Source organism: Malurus melanocephalus, unplaced genomic scaffold (genome assembly GCF_030028575.1).
Source record: "Malurus melanocephalus ecotype Western Australia unplaced genomic scaffold, MMel_1.1 scaffold_328, whole genome shotgun sequence".
NCBI classification, from domain to species: Eukaryota; Metazoa; Chordata; class Aves; order Passeriformes; family Maluridae; genus Malurus; species Malurus melanocephalus.
In genome coordinates this window covers 244,706-261,993 of record NW_026623560.1, presented here as the reverse complement: position 1 = coordinate 261,993, position 17,288 = coordinate 244,706, and the positions used below count along the sequence as shown (strand labels likewise).

General features: G+C 39.0%; 1 protein-coding gene across 1 annotated transcript in view; it reads left to right on the top strand.

The window, feature by feature from the left end:
• The first annotated feature begins 5,924 nt into the window (after nt 1–5,924).
• AGTR1 (angiotensin II receptor type 1) overlaps nt 5,925–17,288 on the top strand; it is a 14,097-nt gene continuing 2,733 nt past the window's right edge. The window contains exon 1 of the mRNA XM_057377858.1: nt 5,925–6,038. The gene's annotated coding sequence lies outside the window, so the exon portion shown is untranslated. The remainder of the gene's footprint in view (nt 6,039–17,288) is intronic.

The following is a 17,288-nucleotide window of genomic DNA, read 5'->3' as shown; positions in this document are numbered from 1 at the left end:
TTCTGATGAAAATGCAGATGATTTTTCTTGTCTTGCAACATAAATAAGATCAGGGCAGAAGATTTTGTAACAGGCAGATCAGTGCCTCCGTGTAACACTGTCATGGCCCATCAGACACGGCCYGGAACAACTGAATTTATGCAATGTGCTGCAGTTCTGCATTTCTCTCTGAACCTCCAATTTAGGTAACAGATTATCAAAAACAAATTATAACCAGACAAGACTTTACTGATTATACATGTGCAGATGCTGAAAAGCAAGCTTTATCACTGCAGAATCCAACTGTTTCCTCTTGATTTGCCTCTCTACCACTATGACCAAATAGATCTTGATTATTCTTAGCCACAATAAAGTTATACTGYCAGCCCTTGAAGGGTATTGCCATCCTAGATCATTTTTTCCTTAAGAGGGCCTTCAAAAACATGCTAGATGTACAAAAGGATTAGGAAGAAAACTACCATTGTGCTGTTCCCATTGGAAGTTTTAGCTCTGTCCATAAYTATGGTGTGATGACCCTAAAACGAAACAGAACTTCTGAATCCTGTTCTTGATGAGCATGACAGTCTCAGAAATCCTGCCTGAAAAGTTGTTCCCTGTCCTGTTTACCAGACCAAGAAAGAAACAAATGAGCAAAATATCTCATATACAAAGACCTTTCTGTAAATGGCATTTATCAGAGAAAGGACAAGTCCTCCTAGAGTATGAATTCCAAGGGGTACTCCTCTGTTTGCTCTCCCCTCTACTCAGAGAATAAAGTTTGCTCATAAAGAAAGATTCATTATGACCATCATACACTTATTTTAATTTCATTAGTGACGATCAGAACATTTTAGTTGTGTTCTGGCGGCCCGGGGGAGTCCGAGAGAATGTTTGTACATCACTAGCAACCCCTTCCCCTGAAAGCTGGACGCAAAGGGAAGGAAGGGGCCCCCCAAGCGCATCCTTCGCCCACTCCCGCACGATCCCAACTCCCCGGCGGTGGCTCTGCCCAGCGCCCTCTCCCCTATCCCGGCCGGACCCCGCGGGCACCCCGGCACGGCTCCGCAGCCGCGGCGGGCGGGGACCGGCTGGGCAGGAGKGGAAGTGGGAGGGAGCCGGGTCAGCGGGGTCCGTCCCGGGAGATGGGTGGGGAGAGGCAGCGGCGAGCTGGGCTGTGCCGCAACGCCCCTCGCTATAAACGGAGGGGCCGCGCACGGAGCGGGAGGAGCGGTGCGGCCGGGAAGGAACGAGCCCGGAGCGGAGCCCAGCCCAGCTCAGCTCAGTCCAGCACAGCACAGCCCAGCCCAGCTCAGCTCAGCCCAGCCCCGAGCGCTACGAGCGCCGTCGGGGCTGAGCCGCCCGCCCGAGCCGGCCCTGCGCGGACACAGGTAAGCGCATCCCGGCCGGGCACCTCCGGCCCGGGGGACCAGAGCGTTTGCGAGCGCGGCRCATCCTCCTGCTGAATTTATACTTGGCTTCGATGGAGCTGCCGGAGCAAGGCTCGGTCCCGGACGGAACGCAGCCACTCAATCTCGTGTGCTCTGGCTTGCCTTGCCAAGCTCGCACCACATAATGATTTYAGAGAGGACTAAGTGCCCCAGAGATTCCCAGCCCTGCCGTGGGAGAGCTCTCGTGTCTTGTCAACAGTTTAACGAGAAAGCAAAGGCGTCCTTTGGCAGTAGGCACAACCCCCGGAGCGGTAACCACTGCACCATCAAGGCTTATCCCAACAGCCTGCAAGAGGCAGCCYTCTCGCCTCTGCTCAAGATCAGATGAACAATTAGATTTTTATTGCTGTGCTAAGCTTACGATAGAAATTRATCAAACATTAAAAGTGATGCTCATGATTTCTGGGAGCTGTGCTAACAGTTCCGTTCTTCAGTCTGGTGGGCAATGCAACTTCCACCAGTTAGCATTTTTAATCAAAATTTTGTAACATACGCTGTCCATAACCAGATATATCCTTTTTTCTACAGAACAAGAATTGGAGTGATCTACAACCAGAGACTTATTTTAGTTAGCGAAGTTAAAATGCCTCCCTGCCCTTTTTTCCTTACCAGTTACAAAACTTCTATTGGACTCCCACTGGACAACAAGTTCAGATGAAATCCTGTAACATATTTACTTTTCTTCCCTCTCCATGCATTAAAAGACTTAAYGTTACCAATTTTTGCAGGTATAAATCCTATGTTCTTAAATGTCAACTGTTGTATCAGTAACTAAGTCAGTCAGATCGTGATGTGCACAAGCAGTAAAATTGCAGTTCTGTTATACATATTTCTGTATTTCTGCAAAACCCCTAGAATTAATGAGATGTATGGCAATAAGAGAGAAGAATTCAGCCCAGAGCATGCTACAGTTCACTGTAAATTTCCATCACTTCCAAAGTTGTTTTGATTGTGTTGGGATACTTGGCATGGGACAAGGTAGTAATTGGGCTCAGTGAAATCACAGGATAAGGGTATAAAGAGGGATTTTTTTGTACAGGGGAGGCTTCTTCTCTTTTCACTTGCATGAACCCACAGCGCTAACATGATTAGATTTTTGTTTGAATCAGAGGATTAAGTATGGCCTGAAGCAGGTAATTACCATGATGATGTAGAATGGCTTTTTTAGGTCGGTTTTAGTGTCAGACAAATGTTTCATACTCCTGACTTTGGCAGTCCATTTTGCTTGTTGCCACCATAATCCTTTAAATTACAGCATCTTTCAAAAATATTAAGTGCCTACAAATTCAGCTTTTGCTCATGTATTAGGAGTATAAAATATATGCCTTTTCAACAGGAATGTGGGATTTCTGCACACTTTTCCTCTCCACAACTTGAACTACATAGCAGAGAAAAATCAGTTGGGATTATTGAGTGCTTCCTAGTTTACAGGTCTAAACTAAGAAAGCAAAGTGGTCCTCTACAATTAAGAAAAGTCACGTTTATCATTAAACCTGAATGTAGCTGGTTTCATTCTCCCCTTCTTTTGCCACAGTAACAGATGGAAATAGAGTTAATTTTCACACTGGAGGAGAGCAAAAGTGTGCCCATTTTCTATGGTGTAAGGTGTCCTGCCTTCCTGCTTTGAAACACTGCCTTCTTGGGTTGGACAGCATGTGCAAACTGCAGCTAGAAGTTACTGGTTTAGAAGGCAGCAAATACCAGCCTGAAATGCCAGTACCCATAGCGCTCACAAGTGAGAACAGTGCTGCCTTTAACTTTCAAGTATCACAACTCAACATCCTGCTTTTTATAGTCCTCTTAGAACAAGAAGATTAATGACTGTATTTGTGTTTCTTGAATAATGTTATTTTCCATTGTATTAAATATTTGAAAAGAAGTTTAATTTCACTATTTGTTGTCCTGTAAAAACAGAGGCAGATGCAGAATGTAAACATGGTGATTTATTTACACTTTCTAGAAATGTATGGACTGACATGGAAATAAGTGTCAGAGTTTATGCTGATTAAAAAAAAATCTCTTTTGGAGAATGGGCACTGACTGCATTTTTCCACTTCAAAGTTTTCTGCATTGTGGTAATTTTATCCTCTGTATTAGTTAAAGAAGCATGTTTAGGTAGTCTTTTCTCTGGCACTGCCTATTGTTCAGATGCAGTAATTAACATGGTAATTTAARGTTACATAAATTACATACTCTAATTACAGTGTCCTAGTTAAAATCTTATTTATGTAAAGGTATAGTATTAGCTGAAAACATTTTAAGCAGTCACAAATTACTCCTATTTGCTCACTACATCTCATTTKTCTCTGGAACTTCTGGCATTCCAGAAGCTACTAGTGCCACCAGTAGTATTCCTAAGCTCACCTGTGGCTATTGCTGCCCAAATTCTAGGGGTCCTAATCACATTGTAAGAARCATCCAATTGTTTGAATGGTTGGCATGTTCCCTGCACTTCAAATATCCTGTTCTACCTTGGTGACTTCATAAAAGGTTGTTTTCAGTCTTGATGTGGATAGAGAACATGGATATTTATGCATTACTTTAATCAAATACTATGTCTGACTCACATTACATGGTTAATCTTGTGTGGTTTTTAAACTGAGTTTAATGGTTATCTTCTAGGAGACCACCTCAATAAGAGGARAGATCAACTAAAATTTAATTTGGCTATATCTAAAGCTGACTTTGGGAAATGGGTTATCAAGATTCATCGGCCTACAAATACATCTGCTTCGGCTGTATATTGGATACAGGAAAGAAAGTGGCCAAATGGCTAAGCCTGGGGAAGGGTGGGGACAGCAAAGCAAAGTACTCCCCTCACCTATTCCTGACAGTAAAGCTGGCAACTCAGCAACCATCATCCCTCTCCAGAAAGAGAAGCAGAAACTCAGAATCTTTTCAGAGTTGCAGGCACAGTAAGACAGAACTCACAGTTGGGAGGACTGGGTCACAATATAGCCTTGCCACTACAGGCCCACAGCAGCCTGCTTGTATTGGAGGCTCTGTTGCAGGTTTAGCTAAATCCCTACCTTTGGGTAATCTTCGTTCACTTTTCAAGCCTTATCTAGTTTACTGCCACTGTTTGTTCCTCCTGCTCTCAGTTGTACAATAAATTCATCTGAAATTCAGTGACACAATGTGTTTAACTATATTTGCTCTCAAATATTAATTTAGAATTTTTCAGTAYTCTAGGATAGCAGTTCATATTTTTGGACAGTTAGTCGTAAAGGTGACTATGGTCAGCCTTGCCTCTGCATTTAGGATCAGGTTCAAGAAGGTAAAATRGCAGAATGTTACCAAGAAACATTTTTAGAAATCTCATGGAATTCTGAAATTAAAAATGTGGGTCGCTTTTGAAGAGAGAGGGAAATGGAGAGAAGAYTTACAACCTCCTTTTCACTATTGTAGGATGAGTTTCCACAACACCAACAGGAATAAAGAGGTTGCCATTGCTGAGAATTGAACCTCAGCTACTTATCTAGAATTAGCATTGCATAAAAGTTAAAATTTTTGCCTGTAAACACAAGGTGAGTTCAAATTCGTGCGAGAGTTTGAGTAGGTGGCAACCTAATGTATGCTTTAGGTTGAGTTTCAAGTTGTACAGACTTGTACTCATTCACGAGGCTGAAACACTGCAGCCTCAAGAACAGAAAGGCTCCAGTGAAACTATTTCATTGCAATTGTGGCTGTATATAAGAAAGTTACTAATCACAGTATCATTTTCCGTACCTTTCTTCCAATCCCAAACACCCTTGCAGTGAAGAGCAAGCCAGTAATCTTTTGCTAATGACAGTATATCTTTCAGTTCGCTTTCCATCAACAAATTTGTCTCTTAAGATCACTTTCACCAATAGACAGTCATTCTACTTAGAGCACTCACACCATGTTCTGTAACATTTTCTAAAATGTATCCTTTGCCAACAAAAGAAAAGAAAAAAAGAAAGAAAAAAAAAAGCTAAAATTGCTAGATGTACCCTGGAAGAATCTTTGTCACTTTGGAACGTTTTGGGGGATTTAACAAATTTGACAAACAAGGGGAGTTATGAGACTCATTCTTAACATTTTTCTTCCTCAGCTGTAACAAACAAATGAAACGAGGTTATCTTGACTGTAAGTCCCAACAGCTGTGATTGTTTGAGACAAAGCATATATGAAATAGAATTGCTGGTCGAATCATTTTTGGTCTTATCTTCAGATAAATGATGGATTATACTAAAATTACTCAGAGCTTTCAAGTGAATTGCAACAAAGGAYAGGAAAATATCATGTTCCAAATTACATGCTGTTAGTATTCTCTGCTGCACCATCATATGAAAGAACTACAGATTTTGGCCTTTGGTCAGTTGTCTTTTACAATTTTCRTTCCATTTGAGCTTTGTTTGATAACAAAACTGTCCAGATATTCACTATATAACAAGGCTAGCTAGAATGCTTGGTTACCATTTGTGGTGTTTATTTCCTTTTATTGTAGCTGAGCAGCATTTCTCTTGTAGGCACAGAAAACGGGTAATAACCGAAGACAGCCTCACAGCAGGAAAGTGAGATCAGATTGGCAATGCAGCAGTGAGTGGCATGATTGAAGACAAGACAAAAACCAGGCTACAGCAAAAGGTAACTGGCARTATCTAAAGAAACCAGTGCTGAATTTGGGCACGGTCAATATTTAGACAGTATTTCACTGYTTGAGGTGAAAGCTATAATTAGGGTTACAGCCAGAACAAAGAATGATTTAACTAAACTCCTAATTTCAGCTAATTCACCTATTCCTTTCTTTACTTCTAGGGCATTCAAGTTTTTTGAGTTACTGATAGATCCTTGGCTAGTGGGATCTAATAATCAGTAGATGAAGTATAGAAACAGAAATTAAAACAGTATTCCYGAATCCACTCACTTTTCTGAAAGCAGAAGAGACACTGAACAGGAGTGCTGTGCCTCAGCATTTCTAGCTCAGAGGGATACATGCAAATAAGTAAAACATTCCAGAAAAACACTGAACAGCTGTACTTTCATGATGGGGGGCTTACGCAAGGAGAAAAATGCACGAGTTGACATCTCTAAAAAATGTTCAGTTGGCAATTGGCCTCCATGTAACACTGCTTTAGCAGCAGCACAGCCTGGCCAGAGCCTTTGCTCAAAGACAACAGCACAGGATGTACAGAAATGCAATCTGAGCTTGTTTATTAAGAAACCATTCATGCCCTTCCCAATCTAAGTTTAGAGGATATATGTTACCTTTCCATCTTTTTCCTTTATAAACTCCTATTGTTTTTTATCTTTTCTCTCTTCTCCAGTMATTCTTGTTGCCCAAACCTGAAAGTTTATACAGTTTTACTTTCTTTCCCCACCAAGGGAATTAGTCTGCTACCATTAGAGTTTGGTTTTTTTGTCCTCGGGCTCTTTACTTTACAATTAGAAATGGGAAACATGGGACAAGAATCAACGTGTGTTATCAAACTGGGATTCTAGCTGTGCTRTTAGACTTCTGTCTTTGTTTTCCTCTTGGTTTTGTTATTAGCAGCTTGCCATGATTAGACAATTACATTTTTTCTCACATCAGGTAAAAATATTTCTTTTCACATGGTCTCCCTAAWAAGCACTTCAAAGAAAAAGGGTTCAAAACCATTTTACCTTCAAATACGTTTTACAATACAGTTCCATGTTCTTAAACATACCATCAAAAACCAAGTCATGTGAGTAAAGGACAGGCACACATCCAATGATTTGCACAAGAATTTTCCTAGCACTAAAGGGAAGCTCTTGTGGCATCACTGGGAGGGCACAGCACGGCCCTTTCTGGGCTTCTATGCAGTTTTGTTTGCTTGAGAACCAAGACTGCTTTTCCTTGAGGATGCACTGATTTCCAGTATCATAGATTAGCTCACTCCAGCTGTAACAGCTGCCTCTGTGACTGGTCCTCAGTACCCACAAGGAACATCTCAGGACAGCAAAGAGAGTTCACCAATTAATTGTATTTTCAAAATAGAGCAATAAATTTTACTTTGGGGGGTAAAAAACAGGAAACACGCTGTACAAATTTGGCAGAACATCTATTTTGGGATCATTCTATTAAGTGTCCTGCCTTCCAGACAAAGCCCTAAGGATCATAGTAACTTGTTTTTCCATGGGTGATAATACCTTTCACATTGACATGGATTAAGGTGTCTATGTTTGACCTTTCCTTCTCTTTGATTAACCCCTTAGAAACTCACTAGTTCAATTGACTCATGCATTCTCAAATTTTCTTCTAGTCCCCATAATGATCTGCCCTTAACARGAGTTTTGTGCAACTGAAAGCACAATTGGGCCTCTATGCTTTCAGTGTTATACCTACCAACAGTTACAATTATACTAACTTCTCTTGGGCTTAGCTGCATTACCATTTTAAAAGATTTTTTTGTCTGAATAAACTCTTGTACTTTGTCAGTTACTCATACTGTTTTCTTTCCTTTCTGCCTTTGGTTCCCTTTTTCTGACCCTAATGAGCGATTCATTAAGAAGCCTCCATGCTGATCCTTTGCTTTTAATCTTTTAACTTTTCCCTCCAGGCTGTTCCTAACATGATCATTTAGGAAAGAAAAGTCTTTTCTGAGGGGCATTGCCGTTGTGTGATATTTTCCCACTGTAAGGATGTCTAAATTAATTATATAATAAGAAAAGTAATCAAGTGTCTCAGTCAGACACAGTGAACCAAATCCTATTACAGATTGCTGAATTACAAGACAAAGCTTCCTCTGAACTAAGGTGTTGAAATCTAACATCCATTTCCTTGCACAGAAATCCACAATACATTGCCTTTACTTCTTCAGGAAGACAAACACTATTTTCAGCGTGAAGTCAAAAGAAAAAAAGTGTTCAATGCAAGGTTTGCTTTCCTCAGAGCTCACTGACTAGTGGGAAGTTACATGGAAATTACAATCCTTGATGTTGGAAAGACAGTGATAAAGCTTCCACATTAGCTAGTTTAGTTACCATGACAGACACTTTAGTGACACTGGTTTGTCTGTGTTCACATAGAAATGCCACATCTGCACGTGTTTCTGTTTCAGTTCATGTTTTCATTACTCAAAGCAAAAGATTCTGTTACTCACTTCAACCATATTGGTGAAAGGTAACAGGAATGGGATTCATTAGAGCATTTTAGAGAGGGGAAATCTTTATGCAACATGAGCTACTGTCAGTCAACTCGTCTAATTTCCATTAGATTAGAAAGTGGAACACCTCTGTATGAGAGAGGTATCKCCATTTCTGGAGTAGAAGCAGAGAATTTTAGGTGTTTCTTTGCTGCTTTCTGACAGATTAGCCATCATTGCAGATGAAGATAATTGCACTGCACAATGCWTTTCTAAAGCTTGTTCATTAATTTACATTTGCCTTCTATATTTTGGGGAAAGCAGGGGGGTCGAGTGGGCAGTGGGATGTAAAAATAAAAAGTCCATCTTGCAGAAGGGACTGCATCTTGAGCCTGCAAAACTCCTAGGTACATCGTGGCCCCAGCCTGGTGATTTAGCTCAATGGCAGGGAAATATTCTTTTAAGGATTAACATACAGCGAAGGCTTCAACACACTTCAGAATATTACCATGCACATCAAGATTTGTTTKCAACTTGAAGCAAATCTATGTAAGCTCTCTGGTGGCACTTTGCTTACTGTTTTACAGGAAAGTATGGAAAGGCAGTTCCTTGTACAAGAAAAGGTGCAGTTATTTTACAGAGTTTGTTGCCGACCACATTATTATCTCACTTTTAACTAATGAAAGTTAGTCAGGAGTGTAAATAAAGTGCATAAATAATGTTAATTTTTGCATTTGCATCTTCTGGCTTAGCAGAAGAGTTGCATGACTCTGGGAGAGGGGCAAACACTGTGGTCTCTAAATAAACCACCTGGACAAAGCAAGGAAACCTCTATTTGAACTAATGSAAATTCCAGAAAGAACTGCTATCACCTCCCAAGTTTGTCTGCAAAATGGTTAGCTGTGTCSCCTACCCTTCTTCCTAGAAACATCCTTGCCTAGAGGGAGCAACAGAAATTTAATTAAAACATCACTTTTGGTGCCTCTATACTAGTAACACCACTGATTGAGTGGTGTCTTTCACAGTAAAGCTGTAAAACAGAAAAATGTCAAAGATTCAGAAAAAGCCATTCCTCCCACAAGTAAGGGATTTGATTCATGAGGAAACAATTCAAGTTTTGGCCTTTCCATTCTGTTTTCAGTTGTAATCTCTGCCAGCAACTGAAAAGGTTCTGACAGTGATTGCATACTGCTGTGGGCATATCACTCATGCATTAACCATTTTAGAACATTATCATTTCTAATTTAGATGCATGAAATCCCTTTTTCTGCTAACTTATTAACAACGCCTAACACAATCAATATTTTAAATTTACATAAATCTCACCTGTTTTTACCTAGAGGCTGCTAGGCAAGCTCTGTCCTGCAATTTTAGGAAGTTGGTGGAAATAGCCTTTATTCACCCCAAAAAGTCCACTCTCCAGGTGATAGCTCCCTTCTGCTGAACCAGTGCAACCACTGGCTAAAATAAGATTTGGACAATGAAGCTTAAAAGCTCTTTCAGTGTTGGATGCACTAACATTCATGCCAGCAATAATAGGTAGGACCAGAGACCAGTGATATTCAAAACAGCACATAAAATGTATTGCAATCCAATATTAAACTCCAATTCATTGAAACCACAGCAATATAAGAGCATCTCTCCTACAACTTGTTATGCTATTTTTTGCATATTGGAGAAGGAACACTCAACCTTCAGTGAAGAGGACCATATAACCTGAAGGACTGATTAATAGGTRTATGAAATGTCCAGTAAGCTAAATTGTGATTTGTATATCATCTGAAAGGAGGTGAGATATTTCACTCATTGTACCTCATCTCTGCTGTTAGAGCTGGCCATCATAAGGTGTGCTCTCAGCAGTGCTTTCTGTTTCAATAAGGTTAGTTCTTTCTTGACTCACCACAACTTTTTCAATATGACTGAAATATGAATCTGAATCAAGGCCAGAATTAATGTWAATTCCCTTACTTCTCAGATTGGAGGAGCTCACAATAGAATTTTATGGTTCATTACATATGGAAGCAGTGGAGATATTTCAAGTGTGGAGTTAAGTACCCAGAATCTACATTTGTGTAGGATGTGCCATGCAGTGTAATTTAAAAGAATAATAAATAAAGAATACTTTAAAAGTTCTTATTCTATGTAACCAAGATATCAGAAGAGAAAGTTAAAATTCATCAGATTATTTCACTTGCACTTAGCAAACCTGRATTCGATTTCTGTCTTTTATTAAAAACAATCACATGGGGCACACTATATTTTATATAGGCAATTCCAACTGCAATAAAGGAAATGTGTTAATCCATTCATTTACTATCACTCAGAGAAAGTAACCGTGCTGCATGTAACCTTTCACAGCTCAAACTAATCTCATTTTTATTCGTTCTGGGACTTGATGGCTTAATTCTTGTTAACTATTGATTGTTTCAGGTACTTCCAAATACCCTAAAGATATTTCATAACCAGGCATCAAATTTGAAATTATAAACCTACAGTAAAATGTRTATTCATACTAAAATAATACATTGTGCTGCTATTCAAAAAAATGTTCACATCAGTGCTGAAAACCTTAGAAATTCTAGTCCTACTTGTTCTGAAATACCTTTACTTTGTCTCTCATTTGCTTCCGTCTWATGTGCAGTAAGTGACATTGTTAGCCATGTGAGGAGATGACACGTCCCTGCCCCACTTAATGAGAAGCACACATTAGGTTAGCCTGCTGATTATTGATCGTTTTTATCTCCCAGAAGGGCGCCAATCTTCCTTTTTGGTAAAGCTAATGGCTGAAGCAGAGGTGCAAAGATCCATGTGGGATTGATGATGGCAGTTAATGCCCTCATTTCAAAGTCTTAATATGTCTAAGTGTCTTCAGCCTCATTTGGAGAAAGACGCAATTCTTTACCCTGTGTTATAAACAAAAGCAGCGACTGCCTCCTGCTATAACAACTCATTTTCATATTTAAAAACTAATTTGGCTATAGGTTTCATAACTTAGATAAGGAAAAGAYGATACTCATTTTTGTCAAGACACAGCAACCAAGGTGACAGGACACAGTGAGATTCCCCTTTCAGACATCATCTTTTCTGAGGCTTAGCATTGTGATGTTTTGTTTTAGAGGTACTGAAATAGAACTATTAATCTAGACATATAATTTAGTTTATTGAATTATCTTTTCTATWTTAAGTAACTGCTCTAGAGGTAATTTTATATCCCCACCGCTTAAGGTTACATAATACCTAAGACATGTTAGACACCAGAGAGTTTGCAACACATTCATTCATGCAGCCTTGGTCAAAGAAAGAAAACAGAGATTGCTCTGATGGATAAATGGGAGAAAAAAGACCAGGAAATTAGGTAGAGAAGTCTAAAATATCTGGCGTACACTGTCAAGCCAGAGCCAGCAGTGTCTAAAACCACCACCCCACTGATCTTCCACAAGAGATTAAACACACTGCATGTTGACAGTGGTTATCKTTCAGTGTTTTGGAGTCCAACTTTACATGGATTGAATCCAAGAATGTTCCCTTCCCCTTAACAGCAGAGAACACAAAATTATGTGTATATAAGAGGAAATCAATGTTTACTTTGAAATCTAAATCTAGAGAATCTTAAAAATGAAACCTATAAACTAAAAGAATTAGACTTACTCTCAGCAGAAAAAYTTTTGGCTATCTATAATGAGTGCTCTGTGAATCTGTCAGTCAATAAACTTTGTGGGGAAAGAAAAAAAAAACTTAATCACTGCTATGGTAGCATTCACTAAACCACTAAGTTCTAGTAAGGTTGAGAAACTCTAGTGAAGTTGAGCAATCCTTTCTTGGCATTGACATCTACAAATAAAAATTTTATAGAAATATGTACATCAGGGTTTCCCAGATTCTGGGAAGAAAACCCACACGCACGAGTTGGGAATTGATAYAGTTAGCTTTTTCCAAAGAGCTAAGGAGTAGGAAGAGATATTTCTRATGTTTCTGGACTCTGTAAATGCTGTGAGAGTGCATGCAAACAAGAGTCCAAACTTTCCCTGCTGCTGCAACTTCTGGCATTATAACTGTGACATTGTTACACTGTAGGCTGCGAAAAAGAGCATAAAAATTGTCACAGCTTACACTGCAGTATATTAGCATTTAATATCCCAAAAATATACCTGAAAGATTTTATTCATCACTCCACAGCCCCATAAATTAGTGGTTCAAAAATGGCCTTTCAGTTAGGCCACATCAATTTCCAACACAACATGTAAGTGTGCAAATAATAGGTTTGTTTATGCTTCATTTTAAATCTAGCCAACTGCTTGCTGGTTTTCTATCTCTATATATCACTTCTGTTCTCTCTAAATGCTCCTATTTTTAGCAGCTTAGAGATATAAACATTGTATGCTTGTACCCAAACATCCTTTCAGTGCACAGAGATATATTTATGTCCACAGTGTCAGTGTAAGACAAGATACTGATTAGTCCAACTCATCTGGCATAGGACAGTATAGTTTATGTCATATTTTTGGTTCTAGTTTGCTCATCTACTATTTTCAATAAAATGTCACCATAACACTAACAACCCTTCTGCTCTATCTGAATGAAAAGCTGTTTGCCCTTAACCAGCATTAGGGAACTATTTAGGTAAACACGTAACTTGAAACAGAATAACAGCATCACACACTGACACTGTCCAAAGAGGTAGTGACAAACGCAAGTATATTAGTAAAAGTGGGGTGTAAAAAGTGCTAAATATGCTTCTATTCTCAACTTATTAAATTGCTTACAATGCTTGAAATAATACACTATTTGGATAACAAATTGTCTAAACTTGTGTTACCTTTTGCTTTAAAAAAAAAAGTAGTTCTGAAGTGTCATTTTCAACAGTAAAAATATCTTCCTTCAGAATTGGCTGATATTTGCTGTATGATTAACAACATGCCTAGTTAGGTCTCAAAGAATCTTAATTGAATGAGTAGGTGTCACTGGTTTTCCGTCTGCATTGCTAAAGTGAAGTTTCTTTGAAAAGATTCTTCTTGATTTGGATCACAGAGAGTTTAAGCTGCATGTCTTTGAAAATAACAAAATATCAATACCTCATTSTAAGACTTAAAAGTGCAAGAATTGGACTGAAGGTTTGCAAAACCAGGAATATGCCAGAATACAGGAAATGAGTTAGAAGCTAGTAGATGCTAAAATAAAGTGAAAATAGTACACTCTRGTACATTATAATTATGTAAGTACAGGAATACAATGATGGCTCTTTTGCCTTTCATTTTCTTCTTAAATAGTCTTGAACTGAAAGGGTACTTGAAAAAGTGGTGGCCCTTGTGTAAATATAGCAATTCTCTTATTTTAAAATAGGAAATACAGACCTCTAGTGGTCAAAATCTATATTATTTGAGTTAAACTTCAAAGCAATTTAAATGTCACTRTGCTTCACTATGTTACTTTCCTTTGTATTTTCCTCCCCCATAATCATTCAAAATCCCACACCCCTCCCAATTACACCGTTCAGACATTCCACAAGCATTGATTTTTCCCAGAGGAAAAAGCCCCTTCATCTGTCCTTTTTCACATAAATTTCATGACAGAAACTGAGTAGTTGAAAGATACTTGGGAAGTGAAGAGAAAATTAATGAGAGTAGTTCATGAGAACAAACAGATGAGAGATATTAATTCTTCTCAGAATAAACTGTGAAGCCATCCTACAGAAGGACAGACTCTTTTGAAGTGTGCCAGAGAAAATAAATACAGAGAAGTTCTTACAGAGAAGGTCAGAGTACATAAACAGTTCACATTTGCAAGGTAACCGCAACTGGTCCTCTGCTAGCAGAAAAAAAAATAAAAAAAAGCAGTAAGCAACTTAGATTTTGATGTTTCAGAGAAAGAGATCCTAAAAGGATCACAGGCAGTTTATTGTCCAGCTATACAGAGCCAGCAAAAGTGCAGCAGACCAGCTTGAGCTCTTGCAAGGGGAAGGCTCAAAGAATCCACATATAGGTTAGAGCATTAAAAAGACACATACTTTTAAATAAGCAAACATCTCAAAATTAACAGCCTCAATTGAAYAGTTTTTAAATGAAAGTGCAAGGGCCAGTACAAGGTCCTGCAAGTTCTGTTTGTTCTGATGTCAGACCACTTCCTGATCCAAAATTGCAAAGCAACAGCCAGCTTGACAGCTGCTAACACAGGTCTTGTGAGGTTTGCTTTCTGCTCTTGGTGTTTGTGAGCTGATGTACAGTGTCTGCTGCTGTACTACCTATCACTGTTCCTTTTCACTAATGTTTTGATTTGTTGTCATTTACCACAAAGTCAGATGGTGACCTCTGTGGAAGGTAGCAGGAGTGATGACAAGAGCACACTGTATTGGCATCACAGTTTGAACTATGTACCCTTGATGGTATTTCTCTTTTCTTTTATAATTCATAATTAGAATAAATTAGGAAAGGGGGGACTAAACTCTTAAGATGAAAGAAAGTTTATGCCACCAGAAAGAATTAAACAGAGCTACTGAACATACTGAACATATTGTTCCAGACATTTTTCATTCTGTCTTCTCCCTCTGCAATAATTTTACATAAAAATAGAAAGCAGCATCCTCTTAAACATGGAAATATCTTCTCATTTGTAAGAAAAGCAAATAACCCACCKACTGTCAGAAGGAAAGTGCTCATTATCTAATGATAAGGTGGCTGAGCTGTGGCACAGTTGGTCAGCCTCAGTTTATTTAGTCTTTGCCAAAGCAAATATTAGGTACATTTTTGTTCAAAATCTGACTTGTGACACCTGCTTACCTATTTATAGCTGATGAAGTTCTCACAGAAAGCCACAGCAAGTGCTGTCTTTCAGCAGGCAAAGTGCTGTTTACCTTGCATGAGCCCAGCATTCCTCGTTTCCACAGGCAGTTTAATTAGGATGCATGTTCACCCAACAGAAGCAGTGAATGGAGTGTTAAATAATAGCTGGTAGAGCAGTCTGAAGCATTTCATTATCAGTGATTTATTGTAATCATTGTAATTAAAAAAGATAAAAGGTCAAACAGGACAGTAACTCAGAACAGAAGCTTGCTGCTCACCAGATAATTTGTTTGAGATTGATGTCACCACACCATTCACAGTTACATCAATTCAATCCTCTTAGAAAAAGCTCCTTGTGTATCAGYCTTAAAATGATCCAATTATTATTATGTTAACACAGGTCATTTGAGATGCTTTACATGGAATTATCAATGTGCACAACTTCAATATGTGCATTTAACTGGCCAGTGGCTTAACCTGCTTTGTTGAATCCTGGCAGCATAAAGCTGTACCAGCCATCTATTTCKGTAACATTTTAAGGGAATCTGCAGCTCTCCTATATAGAATTATCTACTCTGCCTAAATGTGTACAGCCATGATCTCAGGACAAGTCGATGAACTGTGGCAAGTGAGACTAACAGCAAAAATGATGATGGTATGGAAAAGAAATCGTTGCCTGTGAGGAATTAATTCACATTGCTGCAGTGGCCCTCACCACTCAGCACTGCCGTGGGCCCATGCCTTCCAAAACAAATCTACACCAAAGATTTTCCTAATACTCTGAAGTTACAGTTGTACTCAAAGAACCAAATCTACCTGAGGCTAGCTCTGAAACTTTAGAATTACCAGGAAATTTGAACTTTGCTTCAAATGTATGGCTCCTATGTTCATTCTGTCAGCAACATTCAGACTGTTCTCAGACACAGATTGCAATCTATAAGTGTTTATCCAAAAGCAACCACATTACATATTTCTGCTTCCTTTTCATTTACTGAAAATATTGATGTGTTTATTTTATTTATTAATTGTAATTCCTTAGTATAATTTAAAGCTGATAACAGACCAGACACATCATCTGCACAATTCCACTGACGGCAGTGTTGGACCAAAGCCTTTAACTCCAGAAGGATTACAGAGTCCTACAGAGGTAGATTGAGGTATAATGCTATTTCTTGACAAAATTCCTGAATCTTCATGGGAATTGTCCACCTTTTTTTATTTCCCAAGCACTCCAGAACATGCTCTGGGAATTTAATATCTTAGAGTGCCAGACATAAGTTTCCCAACTCAATTATTTTTTGTTTATTTTAACACATTTCTGAAAATGTAATAGAATCACTGTTACYCTTTCTTGAAAGAACATATGCTATTAATTAGTATCAACTAAAGCTACTACTGACATGAAACAGTACAGGAGGTCAGCATGTGGGTAGAAAAAGGAAATTGGAAGCAAAACAACACAACACGCTRCAGTGTGAAGAGACCATGGGAAAACTGCCTTGGCATCTACCATTGGACAGAATCAACCCCATCAGACGGAATATTCACCTCAGCTTTGTTTGCCTCAGACACTGAAGCTGTCACTYAGTACACACAGAGCTAAACAGTACCAGGGACTGGTTAATCTTGTCACTGAGAAAGGCTTAACTGGTCCTGATCTACACTTTTGCCGGTTGAACTTGCACTGGTGATCTCCTGAGTAGAAACATCACTGCAATTTCTTGCTGCAAAATTCTGGGCTGTAATTTTAGTGGGAGTATAAGGGAGCAAAGATTATAAGTGACCAGGCAGCACCAGCATGTAGCTGGGAMAGGGTAAATATTGACAGACCTTGGTGTTGCAGAACATATCAGTTACTGTCAAAGTTACTTTCATAACCAAGGGATAAGAGGATTTATCTCAAAAATCTTTTTATTGTGGTTTCCCTGTCCTAGGGATAGCCTGACCTTCCACAGAGTCAAACACTTTGTATTTGAGATTTGGCACAGTTTGAAAGCCAAGTTTCACTCTGAATT